The sequence below is a fragment of the Mobula hypostoma genome, chromosome 10 (assembly GCF_963921235.1).
Source record: "Mobula hypostoma chromosome 10, sMobHyp1.1, whole genome shotgun sequence".
NCBI lineage: Eukaryota > Metazoa > Chordata > Chondrichthyes > Myliobatiformes > Myliobatidae > Mobula > Mobula hypostoma.
This window is the reverse complement of record NC_086106.1, coordinates 17,122,508-17,149,720: the sequence shown is the minus strand read 5'-3', so window position 1 is coordinate 17,149,720 and position 27,213 is coordinate 17,122,508. Positions and strand designations below refer to the sequence as shown.

General features: G+C 65.5%; 1 protein-coding gene across 1 annotated transcript in view; it reads right to left on the bottom strand.

The window, feature by feature from the left end:
• Positions 1 to 27,213, bottom strand: part of LOC134352691 (myosin-7) — an 87,198-nt gene that overhangs the window by 21,515 nt on the left and 38,470 nt on the right. The window lies entirely within an intron of this gene.

Here is a 27,213-nt window from a genome sequence, read left to right as displayed (position 1 = left end):
GTGACGGTCAGAGGGAGAGGGGGTCAGTGACGGTCAGGGGGGAGAGGGGTCAGTGACGGTCAGGGGGAGAGGGGTCAGTGACGGTCAGAGGGAGAGGGGTCAGTGACGGTCAGGGGAGAGGGGTCAGTGACGGTCAGGGGGAAAGGGGTCGGTGACGGTCAGAGACAGGGAGAGGGGGTCAGTGACGGTCAGGGGGAGAGGGGTCAGTGACGGTCAGAGACAGGGAGAGGGGGTCAGTGACGGTCAGAGGGAGAGGGGTCAGTGACGGTCAGGGGGAGAGGGTCAGTGACAGTCAGGGGGAGAGGGGTCAGTGACGGTCAGAGGGAGAGGGGTCAGTGACGGTCAGGGGGAGAGGGGTCAGTGACGGTCAGAGGGAGAGGGGTCAGTGACGGTCAGGGGGAGAGGGGTCAGTGACAGTCAGAGACAGGGAGAGGGGTCAGTGACGGTCAGAGGGAGAGGGGTCAGTGACGGTCAGGGGGGAGAGGGGTCAGTGACGGTCAGAGACAGGGAGAGGGGTCAGTGACGGTCAGGGGGAGAGGGGTCAGTGACGGACGGGGGAGAGGGGTCAGTGATGGTCAGGGGGAGAGGGGTCAGTGACGGTCAGGGGGAGAGGGGTCAGTGACGGTCGGGGGAGAGGGGTCAGTGACGGTCAGAGGGAGAGGGGTCAGTGACGGTCAGAGACAGGGAGAGGGGTCAGTGACGGTCAGAGGGAGAGGGGTCAGTGACGGTCAGGGGGAGAGGGGTCAGTGAGGGTCAGGGGGAGAGGGGTCGGTGACGGTCAGGGGGAGAGGGGTCGGTGACGGTCGGAGGGAGAGGCGTCAGTGACGGTCTGGGGGGAGAGGCGTCAGTGACGGTCTGGGGGAGAGGGGGTCAGTGACGGTCAGAGGGAGAGGGGTCGGTGACGGTCAGAGGGAGAGGGGTCAGTGACGGTCAGAGGGAGAGGGGTCAGTGACGGTCAGAGACAGGGAGAGGGGTCAGTGACGGTCAGGGGGAGAGGGGTCAGTGACGGTCACAGGGAGAGGGGTCAGTGACGGTCAGGGGGAGAGGGGTCAGTGACGGTCAGGGGGAGAGGGGTTCAGTGACGGTCAGAGACAGGGAGAGGGGTCAGTGACGGTCAGGGGGAGAGGGGTCAGTGACGGTCAGAGGGAGAGGGGTCAGTGACGGTCAGGGGGAGAGGGGTCAGTGACGGTCAGAGGGAGAGGGGTCAGTGATGGTCAGAGGGAGAGGGGTCAGTGACGGTTGGAGGGAGAGGGGTCAGTGACGGTCAGAGACAGGGAGAGGGGTCAGTGACGGTCAGGGGGAGAGGGGTCAGTGACGGTCAGAGACAGGGAGAGGGGTCAGTGACGGTCAGGGGGAGAGGGGTCAGTGACGGTCAGAGGGAGAGGGGTCAGTGACGGTCAGGGGGAGAGGGGTCAGTGACGGTCAGGGAGAGGGGTCAGTGACGGTCAGGGGGAGAGGGGTCAGTGACGGTCAGAGGGAGAGGGGTCAGTGACGGTCAGGGAGAGGGGGTCAGTGACGGTCAGGGGGAGAGGGGTCAGTGACGGTCAGAGGGAGAGGGGTCAGTGACGGTCAGGGAGAGGGGTCAGTGACGGTCAGAGGGAGAGGGGTCAGTGACGGTCAGGGAGAGGGGTCAGTGACAGTCAGGGGGAGAGGGGTCAGTGACGGTCAGAGGGAGAGGGGTCAGTGACGGTCAGGGAGAGGGGTCAGTGACAGTCAGGGGGAGAGGGGTCAGTGACGGTCAGGGGGAGAGGGGTCAGTGATGGTCAGAGGGAGAGGGGTCAGTGTCGGTCAGGGGGAGAGGGGTCAGTGATGGTCAGGGGGAGACGGGTCAGTGACGGTCAGGGGGAGAGGGGTCAGTGACGGTCAGGGAGAGGGGGTCAGTGACGGTCAGGGGAGAGGGGTCAGGGGGAGAGGGGTCAGTGACGGACGGGGGAGAGGGTCGGTGACGGTCAGGGGGAGAGGGGTCGGTGACGGACAAGGGGAGAGGGGTCAGTGACGGTCAGAGGGAGAGGGGGTCAGTGACGGTCAGAGACAGGGAGAGGGGTCAGTGACGGTCAGGGGGAGAGGGGTCAGTGACGGTCAGAGGGAGAGGGGTCAGTGACGGACAGGGGGAGAGGGGTCAGTGATGGTCAGGGGGAGAGGGGTCAGTGACGGTCAGGGGAAGAGGGGTCAGTGACGGACAGGGGGAGAGGGGTCAGTGACGGTCAGAGACAGGGAGAGGGGGTCAGTGATGGTCAGAGGGAGAGGGGTCAGTGACGGTCAGGGGGAGAGGGATCAGTGATGGTCAGGGGGAGAGGGGTCAGTGACGGTCAGAGACAGGGAGAGGGGGTCAGTGATGGTCAGGGGGAGAGGGGTCAGTGACGGTCAGGGGGAGAGGGTCAGTGACGGTCAGGGGGAGAGAGGTCAGTGACGGTCAGAGGGAGAGGGGTCAGTGACGGTCAGGGGGAGAGGGGTCAGTGACGGTCAGGGATAGAGGGGTCAGTGACGGTCAGGGGGAGAGGGGGTCAGTGACGGTCAGGGGGAGAGGGGTCAGTGACGGTCAGAGACAGGGAGAGGGGTCAGTGACGGTCAGGGGGAGAGGGGTCAGTGACGGTCAGAGACAGGGAGAGGGGGTCAGTGACGGTCAGGGGGAGAGGGGTCAGTGACGGTCAGAGGGAGAGGGGTCAGTGATGGTCAGGGAGAGAGCGGTCAGTGACGGTCAGGGGGAGAGGGGTCAGTGACGGTCAGGGAGAGAGCGGTCAGTGACGGTCAGGGGGAGAGGGGTCAGTGACGGACAGGGGGAGAGGGGTCAGTGACGGACAGGGGGAGAGGGGTCAGTGACGGTCAGGGAGAGAGCGGTCAGTGACGGTCAGGGGGAGAGGGGTCAGTGACAGTCAGGGGGAGAGGGGGTCAGTGACGGTCAGAGGGAGAGGGGTCAGTGACGGTCAGGAGGAGAGGGGTCAGTGACGGTCAGGGAGAGAGCGGTCAGTGACGGTCAGGGGGAGAGGGGTCAGTGACGGTCAGGGGGAGAGGGGTCAGTGATGGTCAGGGGGAGAGGGGTCAGTGATGGTCAGGGAGAGAGCGGTCAGTGACGGTCAGGGGGAGAGGGGTCAGTGATGGTCAGGGGGAGAGGGGTCAGTGATGGTCAGGGAGAGAGGGGTCAGTGACGGTCAGGGGGAGAGGGGTCAGTGACGGTCAGGGGGAGAGGGGTCAGTGACGGTTGGGGGGAGAGGGGTCAGTGACGGTCAGAGACAGGGAGAGGGGTCAGTGACGGTCAGGGGGAGAGGGGTCAGTGACGGTTGGGGGCGAGGGGTCAGTGACTGTCAGGGGGAGAGGGTTCAGTGACGGTCAGGGGGAGAGGGGTCAGTGACGGTCAGAGGGAGAGGGGTGAGTGACGGACAAGGGGAGAGGGGTCAGTGACGGTCGGGGGGAGAGGGGTCAGTGACGGTCAGGGGGACAGGGGTCAGTGACGGTCAGGGGGAGAGGGTTCAGTGACAGTCAGGGGGAGAGGGGTCAGTGACGGTCAGGGGGAGAGGGGTCAGTGACGGTAAGGGGGAGAGGGGTCAGTGACGGTCAGGGGGAGAGGGGTCAGTGACGGTCAGAGGGAGAGGGGTCAGTGACGGTCAGGGGGAGAGGGGTCAGTGACGGTCAGAGACAGGGAGAGGGGGTCAGTGACGGTCAGGGGGAGAGGGGTCTGTGACTGTCAGGGGGAGAGGGGTCGGTGACGGTCGGAGGGAGAGGGGTCGGTGACGGTCAGAGGGAGAGGGGTCGGTGACGGTCAGAGGGAGAGGGGTCAGTGACGGTCAGGGGGAGAGGGGTCAGTGACGGTCAGAGACAGGGAGAGGGGTCAGTGACGGTCAGAGGGAGAGAGGTCAGTGACGGTCAGGGGGAGAGGGGTCGGTGACGGTCAGGGGGAGAGGGGTCGGTGACGGTCGGAGGGAGAGGGGTCAGTGACGGTCTGGGGGAGAGGGGGTCAGTGACGGTCAGAGGGAGAGGGGTCAGTGACGGTCAGAGACAGGGAGAGGGTCGGTGACGGTCAGAGGGAGAGGGGTCAGTGACGGTCAGAGGGAGAGGGGTCAGTGACGGTCTGGGGGAGAGGGGTCAGTGACGGTCAGAGACAGGGAGAGGGGTCAGTGACGGACAGGGGGAGAGGGGTCAGTGACGGTCAGGGGGAGAGGGGGTCAGTGACGGTCAGGGGGAGAGGGGTCAGTGACGGTCAGAGACAGGGAGAGGGGTCAGTGACGGTCAGGGGGAGAGGGGTCAGTGACGGTCAGAGACAGGGAGAGGGGGTCAGTGACGGTCAGGGGGAGAGGGGTCAGTGACGGTCAGAGGGAGAGGGGTCAGTGATGGTCAGGGAGAGAGCGGTCAGTGACGGTCAGGGGGAGAGGGGTCAGTGACGGTCAGGGAGAGAGCGGTCAGTGACGGTCAGGGGGAGAGGGGTCAGTGACGGACAGGGGGAGAGGGGTCAGTGACGGACAGGGGGAGAGGGGTCAGTGACGGTCAGGGAGAGAGCGGTCAGTGACGGTCAGGGGGAGAGGGGTCAGTGACAGTCAGGGGGAGAGGGGGTCAGTGACGGTCAGAGGGAGAGGGGTCAGTGACGGTCAGGAGGAGAGGGGTCAGTGACGGTCAGGGAGAGAGCGGTCAGTGACGGTCAGGGGGAGAGGGGTCAGTGACGGTCAGGGGGAGAGGGGTCAGTGATGGTCAGGGGGAGAGGGGTCAGTGATGGTCAGGGAGAGAGCGGTCAGTGACGGTCAGGGGGAGAGGGGTCAGTGATGGTCAGGGGGAGAGGGGTCAGTGATGGTCAGGGAGAGAGCGGTCAGTGACGGTCAGGGGGAGAGGGGTCAGTGACGGTCAGGGGGAGAGGGGTGAGTGACGGTTGGGGGGAGAGGGGTCAGTGACGGTCAGAGACAGGGAGAGGGGTCAGTGACGGTCAGGGGGAGAGGGGTCAGTGACGGTTGGGGGGAGAGGGGTCAGTGACAGTCAGGGGGAGAGGGTTCAGTGACGGTCAGGGGGAGAGGGGTCAGTGACGGTCAGAGGGAGAGGGGTCAGTGACGGACAAGGGGAGAGGGGTCAGTGACGGTCAGGGGGAGAGGGGTCAGTGACGGTCGGGGGGAGAGGGGTCAGTGACGGTCAGGGGGACAGGGGTCAGTGACGGTCAGGGGGAGAGGGTTCAGTGACAGTCAGGGGGAGAGGGGTCAGTGACGGTCAGGGGGAGAGGGGTCAGTGACGGTAAGGGGGAGAGGGGTCAGTGACGGTCAGGGGGAGAGGGGTCAGTGACGGTCAGAGGGAGAGGGGTCAGTGACGGTCAGAGACAGGGAGAGGGGGTCAGTGACGGTCAGGGGGAGAGGGGTCAGTGACGGTCAGGGGGAGAGGGGTCGGTGACGGTCGGAGGGAGAGGGGTCGGTGACGGTCAGAGGGAGAGGGGTCGGTGACGGTCAGAGGGAGAGGGGTCAGTGACGGTCAGGGGGAGAGGGGTCAGTGACGGTCAGAGACAGGGAGAGGGGTCAGTGACGGTCAGAGGGAGAGGGGTCTGTGACGGTCAGGGGGAGAGGGGTCGGTGACGGTCAGGGGGAGAGGGGTCGGTGACGGTCGGAGGGAGAGGGGTCAGTGACGGTCTGGGGGAGAGGGGGTCAGTGACGGTCAGAGGGAGAGGGGTCAGTGACGGTCAGAGACAGGGAGAGGGTCGGTGACGGTCAGAGGGAGAGGGGTCAGTGACGGTCAGAGGGAGAGGGGTCAGTGACGGTCTGGGGGAGAGGGGTCAGTGACGGTCAGAGACAGGGAGAGGGGTCAGTGACGGACAGGGGGAGAGGGGTCAGTGACGGTCAGGGGGAGAGGGGTCAGTGACAGTCTGGGGGAGAGGGGGTCAGTGACGGTCAGAGGGAGAGGGGTCGGTGACGGTCAGGGGGAGAGGGGTCAGTGACAGTCAGGGGGAGAGGGGTCAGTGACGGACAGGGGGAGAGGGGTCGGTGACGGTCAGGGGGAGAGGGGTCAGTGACGGTCAGAGGGAGAGGGGTCAGTGACGGTCAGAGGGAGAGGGGTCGGTGACGGTCAGAGGGAGAGGGGTCAGTGACGGTCAGGGGGAGAGGGGTCAGTGACAGTCTGGGGGAGAGGGGGTCAGTGACGGTCAGGGGGAGAGGGGTCAGTGATGGTCAGAGGGAGAGGGGTCAGTGACGGTCTGGGGGAGAGGGGGTCAGTGACGGTCAGAGGGAGAGGGGTCAGTGACGGTCTGGGGGAGAGGGGTCAGTGACGGTCAGAGACAGGGAGAGGGGTCAGTGACGGTCAGGGGGAGAGGGGTCAGTGACGGTCAGAGACAGGGAGAGGGGGTCAGTGACGGTCAGGGGGAGAGGGGTCAGTGACGGTCAGAGGGAGAGGGGTCAGTGACGGTCAGAGGGAGAGGGGTCGGTGACGGTCAGAGGGAGAGGGGTCAGTGACGGTCAGGGGGAGAGGGGTCAGTGACAGTCTGGGGGAGAGGGGGTCAGTGACGGTCAGGGGGAGAGGGGTCAGTGATGGTCAGAGGGAGAGGGGTCAGTGACGGTCTGGGGGAGAGGGGGTCAGTGACGGTCAGAGGGAGAGGGGTCAGTGACGGTCTGGGGGAGAGGGGGTCAGTGACGGTCAGAGGGAGAGGGGTCGGTGACGGTCAGAGGGAGAGGGGTCAGTGACGGTCAGAGGGAGAGGGGTCAGTGACGGTCAGGGGGAGAGGGGTCGGTGACGGTCAGAGGGAGAGGGGTCAGTGACGGTCAGAGGGAGAGGGGTCGGTGACGGTCAGAGGGAGAGGGGTCAGTGACGGTCAGAGGGAGAGGGGTCAGTGACGGTCAGGGGGAGAGGGGTCAGTCACGGACAAGGGGAGAGGGGTCAGTGACGGTCAGAGACAGGGAGAGGGGGTCAGTGACGGTCAGGGGGAGAGGGGTCAGTGACGGTCAGAGGGAGAGGGGTCAGTGACGGTCAGGGGGAGAGGGTCGGTGACGGTCAGAGACAGGGAGAGGGGTCGGTGACGGTCAGAGGGAGAGGGGTCAGTGACGGTCAGGGGGAGAGGGGTCAGTGATGGTCAGGGAGAGGGGGTCAGTGACGGTCAGTGGGAGAGGGGTCAGTGACGGTCAGAGACAGGGAGAGGGGTCAGTGATGGTCAGGGAGAGGGGGTCAGTGACGGTCAGGGGAGAGGGATCAGTGACGGACGGGGGAGAGGGGTCGGTGACGGTCAGGGGGAGAGGGGTCGGTGACGGTCAGGGAGAGGGGTCAGTGATGGTCAGGGGGAGAGGGGTCAGTGACGGACGGGGGAGAGGGTCGGTGACGGTCAGGGGGAGAGGGGTCGGTGACGGACAAGGCGAGAGGGGTCAGTGACGGTCAGAGGGAGAGGGGGTCAGTGACGGTCAGAGGGAGAGGGGTCAGTGACGGACAAGGGGAGAGGGGTCAGTGACGGTCAGGGGGAGAGGGGTCAGTGACGGTCAGGGGGAGAGGGGTCAGTGACGGACAGGGGGAGAGGGGTCAGTGACGGTCAGAGACAGGGAGAGGGGGTCAGTGACGGTCAGAGACAGGGAGAGGTGGTCAGTGACGGTCAGGGGGAGAGGGTCAGTGACGGTCAGAGGGAGAGGGGTCAGTGACGGTCAGAGACAGGGAGAGGGGTCAGTGACGGTCAGGGGGAGAGGGGTCAGTGACGGTTGGGGGGAGAGGGGTCAGTGACGGTCAGGGGGAGAGGGGTCAGTGACGGTCAGGGGGGAGAGGGGTCAGTGACGGTCAGAGACAGGGAGAGGGGTCAGTGACAGTCAGGGGAAGAGGGGTCAGTGACGGACAAGGGGAGAGGGGTCAGTGACGGTCAGGGGGAGAGGGGTCAGTGACGGTTGGGGGGAGAGGGGTCAGTGACGGTCAGAGACAGGGAGAGGGGTCAGTGACGGTCAGGGGGAGAGGGGTCAGTGACGGACAAGGGGAGAGGGGTCAGTGACGGTCAGAGGGAGAGGGGTCAGTGACGGTCAGAGACAGGGAGAGGGGTCAGTGACGGTCAGGGGGAGAGGGGTCAGTGATGGTCAGGGGGAGAGGGGTCAGTGACGGTTGGGGGGAGAGGGGTCAGTGACGGTCAGAGACAGGGAGAGGGGTCAGTGACGGTCAGAGGGAGAGGGGTCAGTGACGGTTGGGGGGAGAGGGTCAGTGACGGTCAGAGGGAGAGGGGTCAGTGACGGTCAGAGACAGGGAGAGGGGTCAGTGACGGTCAGGGGGAGAGGGGTCAGTGACGGTTGGGGGGAGAGGGGTCAGTGACGGTCAGGGGGAGAGGGGTCAGTGACGGTCAGGGGGGAGAGGGGTCAGTGACGGTCAGAGACAGGGAGAGGGGTCAGTGACAGTCAGGGGGAGAGGGGTCAGTGACGGACAAGGGGAGAGGGGTCAGTGACGGTCAGGGGGAGAGGGGTCAGTGACGGTTGGGGGGAGAGGGGTCAGTGACGGTCAGAGACAGGGAGAGGGGTCAGTGACGGTCAGGGGGAGAGGGGTCAGTGACGGACAAGGGGAGAGGGGTCAGTGACGGTCAGAGGGAGAGGGGTCAGTGACGGTCAGAGACAGGGAGAGGGGTCAGTGACGGTCAGGGGGAGAGGGGTCAGTGATGGTCAGGGGGAGAGGGGTCAGTGACGGTTGGGGGGAGAGGGGTCAGTGACGGTCAGAGACAGGGAGAGGGGTCAGTGACGGTCAGAGGGAGAGGGGTCAGTGACGGTTGGGGGGAGAGGGGTCAGTGACAGTCAGGGGGAGAGGGTTCAGTGACGGTCAGGGGGAGAGGGATCAGTGACGGTCAGAGGGAGAGGGATCAGTGACGGTCAGGGGGAGAGGGGTCAGTGACGGTCAGGGGGAGAGGGGTCAGTGACGGTCAGAGGGAGAGGGATCAGTGACGGTCAGGGGGAGAGGGGTCAGTGACGGACAAGGGGAGAGGGGTCAGTGATGGTCAGGGGGAGAGGGGTCAGTGATGGTCAGGGGGAGAGCGGTCAGTGACGGTCAGGGGGAGAGGGGTCAGTGATGGTCAGAGACAGGGAGAGGGGTCAGTGACGGTCAGGGGGAGAGGGGTCAGTGACGGTCTGGGGGAGAGGGGGTCAGTGACGGTCAGAGGGAGAGGGGTCAGTGACGGTCTGGGGGAGAGGGGTCAGTGACGGTCAGAGACAGGGAGAGGGGTCAGTGACGGTCAGGGGGAGAGGGGTCAGTGACGGTCAGAGACAGGGAGAGGGGGTCAGTGACGGTCAGGGGGAGAGGGGTCAGTGACGGTCAGAGGGAGAGGGGTCAGTGACGGTCAGAGGGAGAGGGGTCGGTGACGGTCAGAGGGAGAGGGGTCAGTGACGGTCAGGGGGAGAGGGGTCAGTGACAGTCTGGGGGAGAGGGGGTCAGTGACGGTCAGGGGCAGAGGGGTCAGTGATGGTCAGAGGGAGAGGGGTCAGTGACGGTCTGGGGGAGAGGGGGTCAGTGACGGTCAGAGGGAGAGGGGTCAGTGACGGTCTGGGGGAGAGGGGGTCAGTGACGGTCAGAGGGAGAGGGGTCGGTGACGGTCAGAGGGAGAGGGGTCAGTGACGGTCAGAGGGAGAGGGGTCAGTGACGGTCAGGGGGAGAGGGGTCGGTGACGGTCAGAGGGAGAGGGGTCAGTGACGGTCAGAGGGAGAGGGGTCGGTGACGGTCAGAGGGAGAGGGGTCAGTGACGGTCAGAGGGAGAGGGGTCAGTGACGGTCAGGGGGAGAGGGGTCAGTCACGGACAAGGGGAGAGGGGTCAGTGACGGTCAGAGACAGGGAGAGGGGGTCAGTGACGGTCAGGGGGAGAGGGGTCAGTGACGGTCAGAGGGAGAGGGGTCAGTGACGGTCAGGGGGAGAGGGTCGGTGACGGTCAGAGACAGGGAGAGGGGTCGGTGACGGTCAGAGGGAGAGGGGTCAGTGACGGTCAGGGGGAGAGGGGTCAGTGATGGTCAGGGAGAGGGGGTCAGTGACGGTCAGTGGGAGAGGGGTCAGTGACGGTCAGAGACAGGGAGAGGGGTCAGTGATGGTCAGGGAGAGGGGGTCAGTGACGGTCAGGGGAGAGGGATCAGTGACGGACGGGGGAGAGGGGTCGGTGACGGTCAGGGGGAGAGGGGTCGGTGACGGTCAGGGAGAGGGGTCAGTGATGGTCAGGGGGAGAGGGGTCAGTGACGGACGGGGGAGAGGGTCGGTGACGGTCAGGGGGAGAGGGGTCGGTGACGGACAAGGCGAGAGGGGTCAGTGACGGTCAGGGGGAGAGGGGTCAGTGACAGTCTGGGGGAGAGGGGGTCAGTGACGGTCAGGGGGAGAGGGGTCAGTGATGGTCAGAGGGAGAGGGGTCAGTGACGGTCTGGGGGAGAGGGGGTCAGTGACGGTCAGAGGGAGAGGGGTCAGTGACGGTCTGGGGGAGAGGGGTCAGTGACGGTCAGAGACAGGGAGAGGGGTCAGTGACGGTCAGGGGGAGAGGGGTCAGTGACGGTCAGAGACAGGGAGAGGGGGTCAGTGACGGTCAGGGGGAGAGGGGTCAGTGACGGTCAGAGGGAGAGGGGTCAGTGACGGTCAGAGGGAGAGGGGTCGGTGACGGTCAGAGGGAGAGGGGTCAGTGACGGTCAGGGGGAGAGGGGTCAGTGACAGTCTGGGGGAGAGGGGGTCAGTGACGGTCAGGGGGAGAGGGGTCAGTGATGGTCAGAGGGAGAGGGGTCTGACGGTCTGGGGGAGAGGGGGTCAGTGACGGTCAGAGGGAGAGGGGTCAGTGACGGTCTGGGGGAGAGGGGGTCAGTGACGGTCAGAGGGAGAGGGGTCGGTGACGGTCAGAGGGAGAGGGGTCAGTGACGGTCAGAGGGAGAGGGGTCAGTGACGGTCAGGGGGAGAGGGGTCGGTGACGGTCAGAGGGAGAGGGGTCAGTGACGGTCAGAGGGAGAGGGGTCGGTGACGGTCAGAGGGAGAGGGGTCAGTGACGGTCAGAGGGAGAGGGGTCAGTGACGGTCAGGGGGAGAGGGGTCAGTCACGGACAAGGGGAGAGGGGTCAGTGACGGTCAGAGACAGGGAGAGGGGGTCAGTGACGGTCAGGGGGAGAGGGGTCAGTGACGGTCAGAGGGAGAGGGGTCAGTGACGGTCAGGGGGAGAGGGTCGGTGACGGTCAGAGACAGGGAGAGGGGTCGGTGACGGTCAGAGGGAGAGGGGTCAGTGACGGTCAGGAGGAGAGGGGTCAGTGATGGTCAGGGAGAGGGGGTCAGTGACGGTCAGTGGGAGAGGGGTCAGTGACGGTCAGAGACAGGGAGAGGGGTCAGTGATGGTCAGGGAGAGGGGGTCAGTGACGGTCAGGGGAGAGGGATCAGTGACGGACGGGGGAGAGGGGTCGGTGACGGTCAGGGGGAGAGGGGTCGGTGACGGTCAGGGAGAGGGGTCAGTGATGGTCAGGGGGAGAGGGGTCAGTGACGGACGGGGGAGAGGGTCGGTGACGGTCAGGGGGAGAGGGGTCGGTGACGGACAAGGCGAGAGGGGTCAGTGACGGTCAGAGGGAGAGGGGGTCAGTGACGGTCAGAGGGAGAGGGGTCAGTGACGGACAAGGGGAGAGGGGTCAGTGACGGTCAGGGGGAGAGGGGTCAGTGACGGTCAGGGGGAGAGGGGTCAGTGACGGACAGGGGGAGAGGGGTCAGTGACGGTCAGAGACAGGGAGAGGGGGTCAGTGACGGTCAGAGACAGGGAGAGGTGGTCAGTGACGGTCAGGGGGAGAGGGTCAGTGACGGTCAGAGGGAGAGGGGTCAGTGACGGTCAGAGACAGGGAGAGGGGTCAGTGACGGTCAGGGGGAGAGGGGTCAGTGACGGTTGGGGGGAGAGGGGTCAGTGACGGTCAGGGGGAGAGGGGTCAGTGACGGTCAGGGGGGAGAGGGGTCAGTGACGGTCAGAGACAGGGAGAGGGGTCAGTGACAGTCAGGGGAAGAGGGGTCAGTGACGGACAAGGGGAGAGGGGTCAGTGACGGTCAGGGGGAGAGGGGTCAGTGACGGTTGGGGGGAGAGGGGTCAGTGACGGTCAGAGACAGGGAGAGGGGTCAGTGACGGTCAGGGGGAGAGGGGTCAGTGACGGACAAGGGGAGAGGGGTCAGTGACGGTCAGAGGGAGAGGGGTCAGTGACGGTCAGAGACAGGGAGAGGGGTCAGTGACGGTCAGGGGGAGAGGGGTCAGTGATGGTCAGGGGGAGAGGGGTCAGTGACGGTTGGGGGGAGAGGGGTCAGTGACGGTCAGAGACAGGGAGAGGGGTCAGTGACGGTCAGAGGGAGAGGGGTCAGTGACGGTTGGGGGGAGAGGGTCAGTGACGGTCAGAGGGAGAGGGGTCAGTGACGGTCAGAGACAGGGAGAGGGGTCAGTGACGGTCAGGGGGAGAGGGGTCAGTGACGGTTGGGGGGAGAGGGGTCAGTGACGGTCAGGGGGAGAGGGGTCAGTGACGGTCAGGGGGGAGAGGGGTCAGTGACGGTCAGAGACAGGGAGAGGGGTCAGTGACAGTCAGGGGGAGAGGGGTCAGTGACGGACAAGGGGAGAGGGGTCAGTGACGGTCAGGGGGAGAGGGGTCAGTGACGGTTGGGGGGAGAGGGGTCAGTGACGGTCAGAGACAGGGAGAGGGGTCAGTGACGGTCAGGGGGAGAGGGGTCAGTGACGGACAAGGGGAGAGGGGTCAGTGACGGTCAGAGGGAGAGGGGTCAGTGACGGTCAGAGACAGGGAGAGGGGTCAGTGACGGTCAGGGGGAGAGGGGTCAGTGATGGTCAGGGGGAGAGGGGTCAGTGACGGTTGGGGGGAGAGGGGTCAGTGACGGTCAGAGACAGGGAGAGGGGTCAGTGACGGTCAGAGGGAGAGGGGTCAGTGACGGTTGGGGGGAGAGGGGTCAGTGACAGTCAGGGGGAGAGGGTTCAGTGACGGTCAGGGGGAGAGGGATCAGTGACGGTCAGAGGGAGAGGGATCAGTGACGGTCAGGGGGAGAGGGGTCAGTGACGGTCAGGGGGAGAGGGGTCAGTGACGGTCAGAGGGAGAGGGCTCAGTGACGGTCAGGGGGAGAGGGGTCAGTGACGGACAAGGGGAGAGGGGTCAGTGATGGTCAGGGGGAGAGGGGTCAGTGATGGTCAGGGGGAGAGCGGTCAGTGACGGTCAGGGGGAGAGGGGTCAGTGATGGTCAGGGGGAGAGGGGTCAGTGACGGTCAGGGGGAGAGGGGTCAGTGATGGTCAGGGGGAGAGGGGTCAGTGACGGTCAGAGGGAGAGGGGTCAGTGACGGTCAGAGACAGGGAGAGGGGGTCAGTGACGGTCAGGGGGAGAGGGGTCAGTGACGGTCAGGGGGAGAGGGGTCGGTGACGGTCGGAGGGAGAGGGGTCGGTGACGGTCAGAGGGAGAGGGGTCGGTGACGGTCAGCGGGAGAGGGGTCAGTGACGGTCAGGGGGAGAGGGGTCAGTGACGGTCAGAGACAGGGAGAGGGGTCAGTGACGGTCAGAGGGAGAGAGGTCAGTGACGGTCAGGGGGAGAGGGGTCGGTGACGGTCAGGGGGAGAGGGGTCGGTGACGGTCGGAGGGAGAGGGGTCAGTGACGGTCTGGGGGAGAGGGGGTCAGTGACGGTCAGAGGGAGAGGGGTCAGTGACGGTCAGAGACAGGGAGAGGGTCGGTGACGGTCAGAGGGAGAGGGGTCAGTGACGGTCAGAGGGAGAGGGGTCAGTGACGGTCTGGGGGAGAGGGGTCAGTGACGGTCAGAGACAGGGAGAGGGGTCAGTGACGGACAGGGGGAGAGGGGTCAGTGACGGTCAGGGGGAGAGGGGTCAGTGACAGTCTGGGGGAGAGGGGGTCAGTGACGGTCAGAGGGAGAGGGGTCGGTGACGGTCAGGGGGAGAGGGGTCAGTGACAGTCAGGGGGAGAGGGGTCAGTGACGGACAGGGGGAGAGGGGTCGGTGACGGTCAGGGGGAGAGGGGTCAGTGACGGTCAGAGGGAGAGGGGTCAGTGACGGTCAGAGGGAGAGGGGTCGGTGACGGTCAGAGGGAGAGGGGTCAGTGACGGTCAGGGGGAGAGGGGTCAGTGACAGTCTGGGGGAGAGGGGGTCAGTGACGGGTCAGGGGGAGAGGGGTCAGTGATGGTCAGAGGGAGAGGGGTCAGTGACGGTCTGGGGGAGAGGGGGTCAGTGACGGTCAGAGGGAGAGGGGTCAGTGACGGTCTGGGGGAGAGGGGTCAGTGACGGTCAGAGACAGGGAGAGGGGTCAGTGACGGTCAGGGGGAGAGGGGTCAGTGACGGTCAGAGACAGGGAGAGGGGGTCAGTGACGGTCAGGGGGAGAGGGGTCAGTGACGGTCAGAGGGAGAGGGGTCAGTGACGGTCAGAGGGAGAGGGGTCGGTGACGGTCAGAGGGAGAGGGGTCAGTGACGGTCAGGGGGAGAGGGGTCAGTGACAGTCTGGGGGAGAGGGGGTCAGTGACGGTCAGGGGGAGAGGGGTCAGTGATGGTCAGAGGGAGAGGGGTCAGTGACGGTCTGGGGGAGAGGGGGTCAGTGACGGTCAGAGGGAGAGGGGTCAGTGACGGTCTGGGGGAGAGGGGGTCAGTGACGGTCAGAGGGAGAGGGGTCGGTGACGGTCAGAGGGAGAGGGGTCAGTGACGGTCAGAGGGAGAGGGGTCAGTGACGGTCAGGGGGAGAGGGGTCGGTGACGGTCAGAGGGAGAGGGGTCAGTGACGGTCAGAGGGAGAGGGGTCGGTGACGGTCAGAGGGAGAGGGGTCAGTGACGGTCAGAGGGAGAGGGGTCAGTGACGGTCAGGGGGAGAGGGGTCAGTCACGGACAAGGGGAGAGGGGTCAGTGACGGTCAGAGACAGGGAGAGGGGGTCAGTGACGGTCAGGGGGAGAGGGGTCAGTGACGGTCAGAGGGAGAGGGGTCAGTGACGGTCAGGGGGAGAGGGTCGGTGACGGTCAGAGACAGGGAGAGGGGTCGGTGACGGTCAGAGGGAGAGGGGTCAGTGACGGTCAGGGGGAGAGGGGTCAGTGATGGTCAGGGAGAGGGGGTCAGTGACGGTCAGTGGGAGAGGGGTCAGTGACGGTCAGAGACAGGGAGAGGGGTCAGTGATGGTCAGGGAGAGGGGGTCAGTGACGGTCAGGGGAGAGGGATCAGTGACGGACGGGGGAGAGGGGTCGGTGACGGTCAGGGGGAGAGGGGTCGGTGACGGTCAGGGAGAGGGGTCAGTGATGGTCAGGGGGAGAGGGGTCAGTGACGGACGGGGGAGAGGGTCGGTGACGGTCAGGGGGAGAGGGGTCGGTGACGGACAAGGCGAGAGGGGTCAGTGACGGTCAGAGGGAGAGGGGGTCAGTGACGGTCAGAGGGAGAGGGGTCAGTGACGGACAAGGGGAGAGGGGTCAGTGACGGTCAGGGGGAGAGGGGTCAGTGACGGTCAGGGGGAGAGGGGTCAGTGACGGACAGGGGGAGAGGGGTCAGTGACGGTCAGAGACAGGGAGAGGGGGTCAGTGACGGTCAGAGACAGGGAGAGGTGGTCAGTGACGGTCAGGGGGAGAGGGTCAGTGACGGTCAGAGGGAGAGGGGTCAGTGACGGTCAGAGACAGGGAGAGGGGTCAGTGACGGTCAGGGGGAGAGGGGTCAGTGACGGTTGGGGGGAGAGGGGTCAGTGACGGTCAGGGGGAGAGGGGTCAGTGACGGTCAGGGGGGAGAGGGGTCAGTGACGGTCAGAGACAGGGAGAGGGGTCAGTGACAGTCAGGGGAAGAGGGGTCAGTGACGGACAAGGGGAGAGGGGTCAGTGACGGTCAGGGGGAGAGGGGTCAGTGACGGTTGGGGGGAGAGGGGTCAGTGACGGTCAGAGACAGGGAGAGGGGTCAGTGACGGTCAGGGGGAGAGGGGTCAGTGACGGACAAGGGGAGAGGGGTCAGTGACGGTCAGAGGGAGAGGGGTCAGTGACGGTCAGAGACAGGGAGAGGGGTCAGTGACGGTCAGGGGGAGAGGGGTCAGTGATGGTCAGGGGGAGAGGGGTCAGTGACGGTTGGGGGGAGAGGGGTCAGTGACGGTCAGAGACAGGGAGAGGGGTCAGTGACGGTCAGAGGGAGAGGGGTCAGTGACGGTTGGGGGGAGAGGGTCAGTGACGGTCAGAGGGAGAGGGGTCAGTGACGGTCAGAGACAGGGAGAGGGGTCAGTGACGGTCAGGGGGAGAGGGGTCAGTGACGGTTGGGGGGAGAGGGGTCAGTGACGGTCAGGGGGAGAGGGGTCAGTGACGGTCAGGGGGGAGAGGGGTCAGTGACGGTCAGAGACAGGGAGAGGGGTCAGTGACAGTCAGGGGGAGAGGGGTCAGTGACGGACAAGGGGAGAGGGGTCAGTGACGGTCAGGGGGAGAGGGGTCAGTGACGGTTGGGGGGAGAGGGGTCAGTGACGGTCAGAGACAGGGAGAGGGGTCAGTGACGGTCAGGGGGAGAGGGGTCAGTGACGGACAAGGGGAGAGGGGTCAGTGACGGTCAGAGGGAGAGGGGTCAGTGACGGTCAGAGACAGGGAGAGGGGTCAGTGACGGTCAGGGGGAGAGGGGTCAGTGATGGTCAGGGGGAGAGGGGTCAGTGACGGTTGGGGGGAGAGGGGTCAGTGACGGTCAGAGACAGGGAGAGGGGTCAGTGACGGTCAGAGGGAGAGGGGTCAGTGACGGTTGGGGGGAGAGGGGTCAGTGACAGTCAGGGGGAGAGGGTTCAGTGACGGTCAGGGGGAGAGGGATCAGTGACGGTCAGAGGGAGAGGGATCAGTGACGGTCAGGGGGAGAGGGGTCAGTGACGGTCAGGGGGAGAGGGGTCAGTGACGGTCAGAGGGAGAGGGATCAGTGACGGTCAGGGGGAGAGGGGTCAGTGACGGACAAGGGGAGAGGGGTCAGTGATGGTCAGGGGGAGAGGGGTCAGTGATGGTCAGGGGGAGAGCGGTCAGTGACGGTCAGGGGGAGAGGGGTCAGTGATGGTCAGAGACAGGGAGAGGGGTCAGTGACGGTCAGGGGGAGAGGGGTCAGTGACGGTCTGGGGGAGAGGGGGTCAGTGACGGTCAGAGGGAGAGGGGTCAGTGACGGTCTGGGGGAGAGGGGTCAGTGACGGTCAGAGACAGGGAGAGGGGTCAGTGACGGTCAGGGGGAGAGGGGTCAGTGACGGTCAGAGACAGGGAGAGGGGGTCAGTGACGGTCAGGGGGAGAGGGGTCAGTGACGGTCAGAGGGAGAGGGGTCAGTGACGGTCAGAGGGAGAGGGGTCGGTGACGGTCAGAGGGAGAGGGGTCAGTGACGGTCAGGGGGAGAGGGGTCAGTGACAGTCTGGGGGAGAGGGGGTCAGTGACGGTCAGGGGGAGAGGGGTCAGTGATGGTCAGAGGGAGAGGGGTCAGTGACGGTCTGGGGGAGAGGGGGTCAGTGACGGTCAGAGGGAGAGGGGTCAGTGACGGTCTGGGGGAGAGGGGGTCAGTGACGGTCAGAGGGAGAGGGGTCGGTGACGGTCAGAGGGAGAGGGGTCAGTGACGGTCAGAGGGAGAGGGGTCAGTGACGGTCAGGGGGAGAGGGGTCGGTGACGGTCAGAGGGAGAGGGGTCAGTGACGGTCAGAGGGAGAGGGGTCGGTGACGGTCAGAGGGAGAGGGGTCAGTGACGGTCAGAGGGAGAGGGGTCAGTGACGGTCAGGGGGAGAGGGGTCAGTCACGGACAAGGGGAGAGGGGTCAGTGACGGTCAGAGACAGGGAGAGGGGGTCAGTGACGGTCAGGGGGAGAGGGGTCAGTGACGGTCAGAGGGAGAGGGGTCAGTGACGGTCAGGGGGAGAGGGTCGGTGACGGTCAGAGACAGGGAGAGGGGTCGGTGACGGTCAGAGGGAGAGGGGTCAGTGACGGTCAGGGGGAGAGGGGTCAGTGATGGTCAGGGAGAGGGGGTCAGTGACGGTCAGTGGGAGAGGGGTCAGTGACGGTCAGAGACAGGGAGAGGGGTCAGTGATGGTCAGGGAGAGGGGGTCAGTGACGGTCAGGGGAGAGGGATCAGTGACGGACGGGGGAGAGGGGTCGGTGACGGTCAGGGGGAGAGGGGTCGGTGACGGTCAGGGAGAGGGGTCAGTGATGGTCAGGGGGAGAGGGGTCAGTGACGGACGGGGGAGAGGGTCGGTGACGGTCAGGGGGAGAGGGGTCGGTGACGGACAAGGCGAGAGGGGTCAGTGACGGTCAGGGGGAGAGGGGTCAGTGACAGTCTGGGGGAGAGGGGGTCAGTGACGGTCAGGGGGAGAGGGGTCAGTGATGGTCAGAGGGAGAGGGGTCAGTGACGGTCTGGGGGAGAGGGGGTCAGTGACGGTCAGAGGGAGAGGGGTCAGTGACGGTCTGGGGGAGAGGGGTCAGTGACGGTCAGAGACAGGGAGAGGGGTCAGTGACGGTCAGGGGGAGAGGGGTCAGTGACGGTCAGAGACAGGGAGAGGGGGTCAGTGACGGTCAGGGGGAGAGGGGTCAGTGACGGTCAGAGGGAGAGGGGTCAGTGACGGTCAGAGGGAGAGGGGTCGGTGACGGTCAGAGGGAGAGGGGTCAGTGACGGTCAGGGGGAGAGGGGTCAGTGACAGTCTGGGGGAGAGGGGGTCAGTGACGGTCAGGGGGAGAGGGGTCAGTGATGGTCAGAGGGAGAGGGGTCAGTGACGGTCTGGGGGAGAGGGGGTCAGTGACGGTCAGAGGGAGAGGGGTCAGTGACGGTCTGGGGGAGAGGGGGTCAGTGACGGTCAGAGGGAGAGGGGTCGGTGACGGTCAGAGGGAGAGGGGTCAGTGACGGTCAGAGGGAGAGGGGTCAGTGACGGTCAGGGGGAGAGGGGTCGGTGACGGTCAGAGGGAGAGGGGTCAGTGACGGTCAGAGGGAGAGGGGTCGGTGACGGTCAGAGGGAGAGGGGTCAGTGACGGTCAGAGGGAGAGGGGTCAGTGACGGTCAGGGGGAGAGGGGTCAGTCACGGACAAGGGGAGAGGGGTCAGTGACGGTCAGAGACAGGGAGAGGGGGTCAGTGACGGTCAGGGGGAGAGGGGTCAGTGACGGTCAGAGGGAGAGGGGTCAGTGACGGTCAGGGGGAGAGGGTCGGTGACGGTCAGAGACAGGGAGAGGGGTCGGTGACGGTCAGAGGGAGAGGGGTCAGTGACGGTCAGGGGGAGAGGGGTCAGTGATGGTCAGGGAGAGGGGGTCAGTGACGGTCAGTGGGAGAGGGGTCAGTGACGGTCAGAGACAGGGAGAGGGGTCAGTGATGGTCAGGGAGAGGGGGTCAGTGACGGTCAGGGGAGAGGGATCAGTGACGGACGGGGGAGAGGGGTCGGTGACGGTCAGGGGGAGAGGGGTCGGTGACGGTCAGGGAGAGGGGTCAGTGATGGTCAGGGGGAGAGGGGTCAGTGACGGACGGGGGAGAGGGTCGGTGACGGTCAGGGGGAGAGGGGTCGGTGACGGACAAGGCGAGAGGGGTCAGTGACGGTCAGAGGGAGAGGGGGTCAGTGACGGTCAGAGGGAGAGGGGTCAGTGACGGACAAGGGGAGAGGGGTCAGTGACGGTCAGGGGGAGAGGGGTCAGTGACGGTCAGGGGGAGAGGGGTCAGTGACGGACAGGGGGAGAGGGGTCAGTGACGGTCAGAGACAGGGAGAGGGGGTCAGTGACGGTCAGAGACAGGGAGAGGTGGTCAGTGACGGTCAGGGGGAGAGGGTCAGTGACGGTCAGAGGGAGAGGGGTCAGTGACGGTCAGAGACAGGGAGAGGGGTCAGTGACGGTCAGGGGGAGAGGGGTCAGTGACGGTTGGGGGGAGAGGGGTCAGTGACGGTCAGGGGGAGAGGGGTCAGTGACGGTCAGGGGGGAGAGGGGTCAGTGACGGTCAGAGACAGGGAGAGGGGTCAGTGACAGTCAGGGGAAGAGGGGTCAGTGACGGACAAGGGGAGAGGGGTCAGTGACGGTCAGGGGGAGAGGGGTCAGTGACGGTTGGGGGGAGAGGGGTCAGTGACGGTCAGAGACAGGGAGAGGGGTCAGTGACGGTCAGGGGGAGAGGGGTCAGTGACGGACAAGGGGAGAGGGGTCAGTGACGGTCAGAGGGAGAGGGGTCAGTGACGGTCAGAGACAGGGAGAGGGGTCAGTGACGGTCAGGGGGAGAGGGGTCAGTGATGGTCAGGGGGAGAGGGGTCAGTGACGGTTGGGGGGAGAGGGGTCAGTGACGGTCAGAGACAGGGAGAGGGGTCAGTGACGGTCAGAGGGAGAGGGGTCAGTGACGGTTGGGGGGAGAGGGTCAGTGACGGTCAGAGGGAGAGGGGTCAGTGACGGTCAGAGACAGGGAGAGGGGTCAGTGACGGTCAGGGGGAGAGGGGTCAGTGACGGTTGGGGGGAGAGGGGTCAGTGACGGTCAGGGGGAGAGGGGTCAGTGACGGTCAGGGGGGAGAGGGGTCAGTGACGGTCAGAGACAGGGAGAGGGGTCAGTGACAGTCAGGGGGAGAGGGGTCAGTGACGGACAAGGGGAGAGGGGTCAGTGACGGTCAGGGGGAGAGGGGTCAGTGACGGTTGGGGGGAGAGGGGTCAGTGACGGTCAGAGACAGGGAGAGGGGTCAGTGACGGTCAGGGGGAGAGGGGTCAGTGACGGACAAGGGGAGAGGGGTCAGTGACGGTCAGAGGGAGAGGGGTCAGTGACGGTCAGAGACAGGGAGAGGGGTCAGTGACGGTCAGGGGGAGAGGGGTCAGTGATGGTCAGGGGGAGAGGGGTCAGTGACGGTTGGGGGGAGAGGGGTCAGTGACGGTCAGAGACAGGGAGAGGGGTCAGTGACGGTCAGAGGGAGAGGGGTCAGTGACGGTTGGGGGGAGAGGGGTCAGTGACAGTCAGGGGGAGAGGGTTCAGTGACGGTCAGGGGGAGAGGGATCAGTGACGGTCAGAGGGAGAGGGATCAGTGACGGTCAGGGGGAGAGGGGTCAGTGACGGTCAGGGGGAGAGGGGTCAGTGACGGTCAGAGGGAGAGGGATCAGTGACGGTCAGGGGGAGAGGGGTCAGTGACGGACAAGGGGAGAGGGGTCAGTGATGGTCAGGGGGAGAGGGGTCAGTGATGGTCAGGGGGAGAGCGGTCAGTGACGGTCAGGGGGAGAGGGGTCAGTGATGGTCAGGGGGAGAGGGGTCAGTGACGGTCAGGGGGAGAGGGGTCAGTGATGGTCAGGGGGAGAGGGGTCAGTGACGGTTGGGGGGAGAGGGGTCAGTGACGGTCAGAGGGAGAGGGGTCAGTGACGGTTGGGGGGAGAGGGGTCAGTGACAGTCAGGGGGAGAGGGTTCAGTGACGGTCAGGGGGAGAGGGGTCAGTGACGGTCAGAGGGAGAGGGATCAGTGACGGTCAGGGGGAGAGGGGTCAGTGACGGTCAGGGGGAGAGGGGTCAGTGACGGTCAGAGGGAGAGGGATCAGTGACGGTCTGGGGGAGAGGGGGTCAGTGACGGACAAGGGGGGAGGGGTCAGTGACAGTCAGAGGGAGAGGGGTCAGTGACGGTCAGGGGGAGAGGGGTCAGTGACGGTCAGAGACAGGGAGAGGGGGTCAGTGACGGTCAGGGGGAGAGGGGTCTGTGACTGTCAGGGGGAGAGGGGTCGGTGACGGTCGGAGGGAGAGGGGTCGGTGACGGTCAGAGGGAGAGGGGTCGGTGACGGTCAGAGGGAGAGGGGTCAGTGACGGTCAGGGGGAGAGGGGTCAGTGACGGTCAGAGACAGGGAGAGGGGTCAGTGACGGTCAGAGGGAGAGAGGTCAGTGACGGTCAGGGGGAGAGGGGTCGGTGACGGTCAGGGGGAGAGGGGTCGGTGACGGTCGGAGGGAGAGGGGTCAGTGACGGTCTGGGGGAGAGGGGGTCAGTGACGGTCAGAGGGAGAGGGGTCAGTGACGGTCAGAGACAGGGAGAGGGTCGGTGACGGTCAGAGGGAGAGGGGTCAGTGACGGTCAGAGGGAGAGGGGTCAGTGACGGTCTGGGGGAGAGGGGTCAGTGACGGTCAGAGACAGGGAGAGGGGTCAGTGACGGACAGGGGGAGAGGGGTCAGTGACGGTCAGGGGGAGAGGGGGTCAGTGACGGTCAGGGGGAGAGGGGTCAGTGACGGTCAGAGACAGGGAGAGGGGTCAGTGACGGTCAGGGGGAGAGGGGTCAGTGACGGTCAGAGACAGGGAGAGGGGGTCAGTGACGGTCAGGGGGAGAGGGGTCAGTGACGGTCAGAGGGAGAGGGGTCAGTGATGGTCAGGGAGAGAGCGGTCAGTGACGGTCAGGGGGAGAGGGGTCAGTGACGGTCAGGGAGAGAGCGGTCAGTGACGGTCAGGGGGAGAGGGGTCAGTGACGGACAGGGGGAGAGGGGTCAGTGACGGACAGGGGGAGAGGGGTCAGTGACGGTCAGGGAGAGAGCGGTCAGTGACGGTCAGGGGGAGAGGGGTCAGTGACAGTCAGGGGGAGAGGGGGTCAGTGACGGTCAGAGGGAGAGGGGTCAGTGACGGTCAGGAGGAGAGGGGTCAGTGACGGTCAGGGAGAGAGCGGTCAGTGACGGTCAGGGGGAGAGGGGTCAGTGACGGTCAGGGGGAGAGGGGTCAGTGATGGTCAGGGGGAGAGGGGTCAGTGATGGTCAGGGAGAGAGCGGTCAGTGACGGTCAGGGGGAGAGGGGTCAGTGATGGTCAGGGGGAGAGGGGTCAGTGATGGTCAGGGAGAGAGCGGTCAGTGACGGTCAGGGGGAGAGGGGTCAGTGACGGTCAGGGGGAGAGGGGTGAGTGACGGTTGGGGGGAGAGGGGTCAGTGACGGTCAGAGACAGGGAGAGGGGTCAGTGACGGTCAGGGGGAGAGGGGTCAGTGACGGTCAGGGGGAGAGGGGTCAGTGACGGTCAGGGGGAGAGGGGTCAGTGACGGTCAGAGCAGTGACGGTAGAGGGGTCAGTGACAGGGGTAGGGGAGAGGGGTCAGTGACGGTCAGGGGAGAGGGGTCAGTGACGGTCAGAGGGAGAGGGGTCAGTGACGGTCAGGGAGAGGGGTCAGTGACGGTCAGGGGGAGAGGGGTCAGTGACGGTCAGGGGAGAGGGGTCGTGACGGTCGAGGGAGAGGGGTCGGTGACGGTCAGAGGGAGAGGGGTCAGTGACGGTCAGGGGGAGAGGGGTCAGTGACGGTCAGGGGGAGAGGGGTCAGTGACGGTCAGGGGGAGAGGGGTCAGTGACGGTCAGAGGGAGAGGGGTCAGTGACGGTCAGGGGGAGAGGGGTCAGTGACGGTCAGAGGGAGAGGGGTCAGTGACGGTCTGGGGGAGAGGGGGTCAGTGACGGTCAGGGGGAGAGGGGTCAGTGACGGTCAGAGACAGGGAGAGGGTCGGTGACGGTCAGAGGGAGAGGGGTCAGTGACGGTCAGAGGGAGAGGGGTCAGTGACGGTCAGGGGGAGAGGGGTCAGTGACGGTCAGAGACAGGGAGAGGGGGTGACAGTGACGGTCAGAGGGAGAGGGGTCAGGTGACGGTCAGAGGGAGAGGGGTCAGGTGACGGTCAGAGGGAGAGGGGTCAGTGACGGTCAGGGGGAGAGGGGTCAGTGACGGTCAGGGGGAGAGGGGTCAGTGACGGTCAGAGACAGGGAGAGGGGGTCAGTGACGGTCAGGGGGAGAGGGGTCAGTGACGGTCAGAGGGAGAGGGGTCAGTGACGGTCAGGGGGAGAGGGGTCAGTGACGGTCAGAGACAGGGAGAGGGGTCGGACGGTGACGGTCAGAGGGAGAGGGGTCAGTGACGGTCAGGGGGAGAGGGGTCAGTGATGGTCAGGGAGAGGGGGTCAGTGACGGTCAGTGGGAGAGGGGTCAGTGACGGTCAGAGACAGGGAGAGGGGTCAGTGATGGTCAGGGGAGAGGGGGTCAGTGACGGTCAGGGGAGAGGGGTCAGTGACGGACGGGGGAGAGGGGTCGGTGACGGTCAGGGGGAGAGGGGTCGGTGACGGTCAGGGGAGAGGGGTCAGTGATGGTCAGGGGGAGAGGGGTCAGTGACGGACAGGGGGAGAGGGTCGGTGACGGTCAGGGGGGAGAGGGGTCGGTGACGGAGAGGGGTCAGGCGAGAGGGGTCAGTGACGGTCAGAGGGAGAGGGGGTCAGTGACGGTCAGAGGGAGAGGGGTCAGTGACGGTGCAAGGGAGAGAGGGGTCAGTGACGGTCAGGGGGAGAGGGGTCAGTGACGGTCAGGGGGGAGAGGGGTCAGTGACGGACAGGGGGAGAGGGGTCAGTGACGGTCAGAGACAGGGAGAGGGGGTCAGTGACGGTCAGAGACAGGGAGAGGTGGTCAGTGACGGTCAGGGGGAGAGGGTCAGTGACGGTCAGAGGGAGAGGGGTCAGTGACGGTCAGAGACAGGGAGAGGGGTCAGTGACGGTCAGGGGGAGAGGGGTCAGTGACGGTTGGGGGGAGAGGGGTCAGTGACGGTCAGGGGGAGAGGGGTCAGTGACGGTCAGGGGGGAGAGGGGTCAGTGACGGTCAGAGACAGGGAGAGGGGTCAGTGACAGTCAGGGGAAGAGGGGTCAGTGACGGACAAGGGGAGAGGGGTCAGTGACGGTCAGGGGGAGAGGGGTCAGTGACGGTTGGGGGGAGAGGGGTCAGTGACGGTCAGAGACAGGGAGAGGGGTCAGTGACGGTCAGGGGGAGAGGGGTCAGTGACGGACAAGGGGAGAGGGGTCAGTGACGGTCAGAGGGAGAGGGGTCAGTGACGGTCAGAGACAGGGAGAGGGGTCAGTGACGGTCAGGGGGAGAGGGGTCAGTGATGGTCAGGGGGAGAGGGGTCAGTGACGGTTGGGGGGAGAGGGGTCAGTGACGGTCAGAGACAGGGAGAGGGGTCAGTGACGGTCAGAGGGAGAGGGGTCAGTGACGGTTGGGGGGAGAGGGTCAGTGACGGTCAGAGGGAGAGGGGTCAGTGACGGTCAGAGACAGGGAGAGGGGTCAGTGACGGTCAGGGGGAGAGGGGTCAGTGACGGTTGGGGGGAGAGGGGTCAGTGACGGTCAGGGGGAGAGGGGTCAGTGACGGTCAGGGGGGAGAGGGGTCAGTGACGGTCAGAGACAGGGAGAGGGGTCAGTGACAGTCAGGGGGAGAGGGGTCAGTGACGGACAAGGGGAGAGGGGTCAGTGACGGTCAGGGGGAGAGGGGTCAGTGACGGTTGGGGGGAGAGGGGTCAGTGACGGTCAGAGACAGGGAGAGGGGTCAGTGACGGTCAGGGGGAGAGGGGTCAGTGACGGACAAGGGGAGAGGGGTCAGTGACGGTCAGAGGGAGAGGGGTCAGTGACGGTCAGAGACAGGGAGAGGGGTCAGTGACGGTCAGGGGGAGAGGGGTCAGTGATGGTCAGGGGGAGAGGGGTCAGTGACGGTTGGGGGGAGAGGGGTCAGTGACGGTCAGAGACAGGGAGAGGGGTCAGTGACGGTCAGAGGGAGAGGGGTCAGTGACGGTTGGGGGGAGAGGGGTCAGTGACAGTCAGGGGGAGAGGGTTCAGTGACGGTCAGGGGGAGAGGGATCAGTGACGGTCAGAGGGAGAGGGATCAGTGACGGTCAGGGGGAGAGGGGTCAGTGACGGTCAGGGGGAGAGGGGTCAGTGACGGTCAGAGGGAGAGGGATCAGTGACGGTCAGGGGGAGAGGGGTCAGTGACGGACAAGGGGAGAGGGGTCAGTGATGGTCAGGGGGAGAGGGGTCAGTGATGGTCAGGGGGAGAGCGGTCAGTGACGGTCAGGGGGAGAGGGGTCAGTGATGGTCAGGGGGAGAGGGGTCAGTGACGGTCAGGGGGAGAGGGGTCAGTGATGGTCAGGGGGAGAGGGGTCAGTGACGGTTGGGGGGAGAGGGGTCAGTGACGGTCAGAGGGAGAGGGGTCAGTGACGGTTGGGGGGAGAGGGGTCAGTGACAGTCAGGGGGAGAGGGTTCAGTGACGGTCAGGGGGAGAGGGGTCAGTGACGGTCAGAGGGAGAGGGATCAGTGACGGTCAGGGGGAGAGGGGTCAGTGACGGTCAGGGGGAGAGGGGTCAGTGACGGTCAGAGGGAGAGGGATCAGTGACGGTCTGGGGGAGAGGGGGTCAGTGACGGACAAGGGGGGAGGGGTCAGTGACAGTCAGAGGGAGAGGGGTCAGTGACGGTCAGGGGGAGAGGGTCAGTGACGGTCAGGGGGAGAGGGGTCAGTGACGGACAAGGGGAGAGGGGTCAGTGACAGTCAGAGACAGGGAGAGGGGTCAGTGACGGTCAGAGGGAGAGGGGTCAGTGACGGTCAGGGGGAGAGGGGTCAGTGACGGTTGGGGGGAGAGGGGTCAGTGACGGTCACAGGGAGAGGGGTCAGTGACGGTCAGGGGGACAGGGGTCAGTGACGGTCAGAGGGAGAGCGGTCAGTGACAGTCAGGGGGAGAGGGGTCAGTGACGGTCAGGGGGAGAGGGGTCAGTGACAGTCAGAGACAGGGAGAGGGGTCAGTGATGGTCAGGGAGCGAGGGGTCAGTGACGATGAGGGGGAGAGAGGTCACTGATGGTCAGAGACAGGGAGGGGTTCAGTGACGATGAGGGGAAAGGGGGGACAGTGAGGAGGATAGAGGAGGAAGGAGAGGAACAAAAGGGGGGCGGCAATCAGAGGGGGTAAGGGAGTTAGAGAGAACAACAGTGAGGGTCAGGATGCTGGTGAGGATCCCAGGAGGGAAAGTGGGTGGAGGAGAAGGGGGAAGTGGTCCTTGAGGTTCCAAGAATAGGGGGAGAAGGAGGGAGATGGGCAGAAGGAGAGGAGCGATGAGAAGAGGGGAGTGGGGTAGCAGAGGGGTGATGGGTGTTCGAGGGAGGGTTGCAGAGATGGGGAGGAGGGACATAGAAGGCCAGAGGGATGGGGGACAATTAACAGGGATTTGGGAGGAGAGGGAGGGAGTTGGAGGGAGAGAAGTAGGTGGAAGAGGGGAGGGAGGGATGAGGAATGAGGGAGGGAGGGAGGGATGAGGAATGAGGGAGGGAGGGAGGGATGAGGGAGGAGGGAGAGAGGGAGGGATGAGGGAGGAGGGAGAGAGGGAGGGAGGGAGGGATGAGGGAGAGAGGGAGGGATGAGGGAGGGAGGGATGAGGGAGGGAGGGGAGAGGGAGGGAGGGAGGGAGGGAGGAGGGAGAGAAGGAGGGAGGGAGGGAGGGATGAGGGAGAGAGAGAGAGGGAGGGAGGGATGAGGGAGGGAGGGAGGGATGAAGGATGAGGGAGGGAGGGAGGGATGAAGGATGAGGGAGAGGGGGAGAGGGATGAGGGATGAGGGATGAGGGAGGGAGGGATGAGGGATGAGGGAGGGAGGGATGTGGGAGGGAGGGATGAGGGAGGGAGGGAG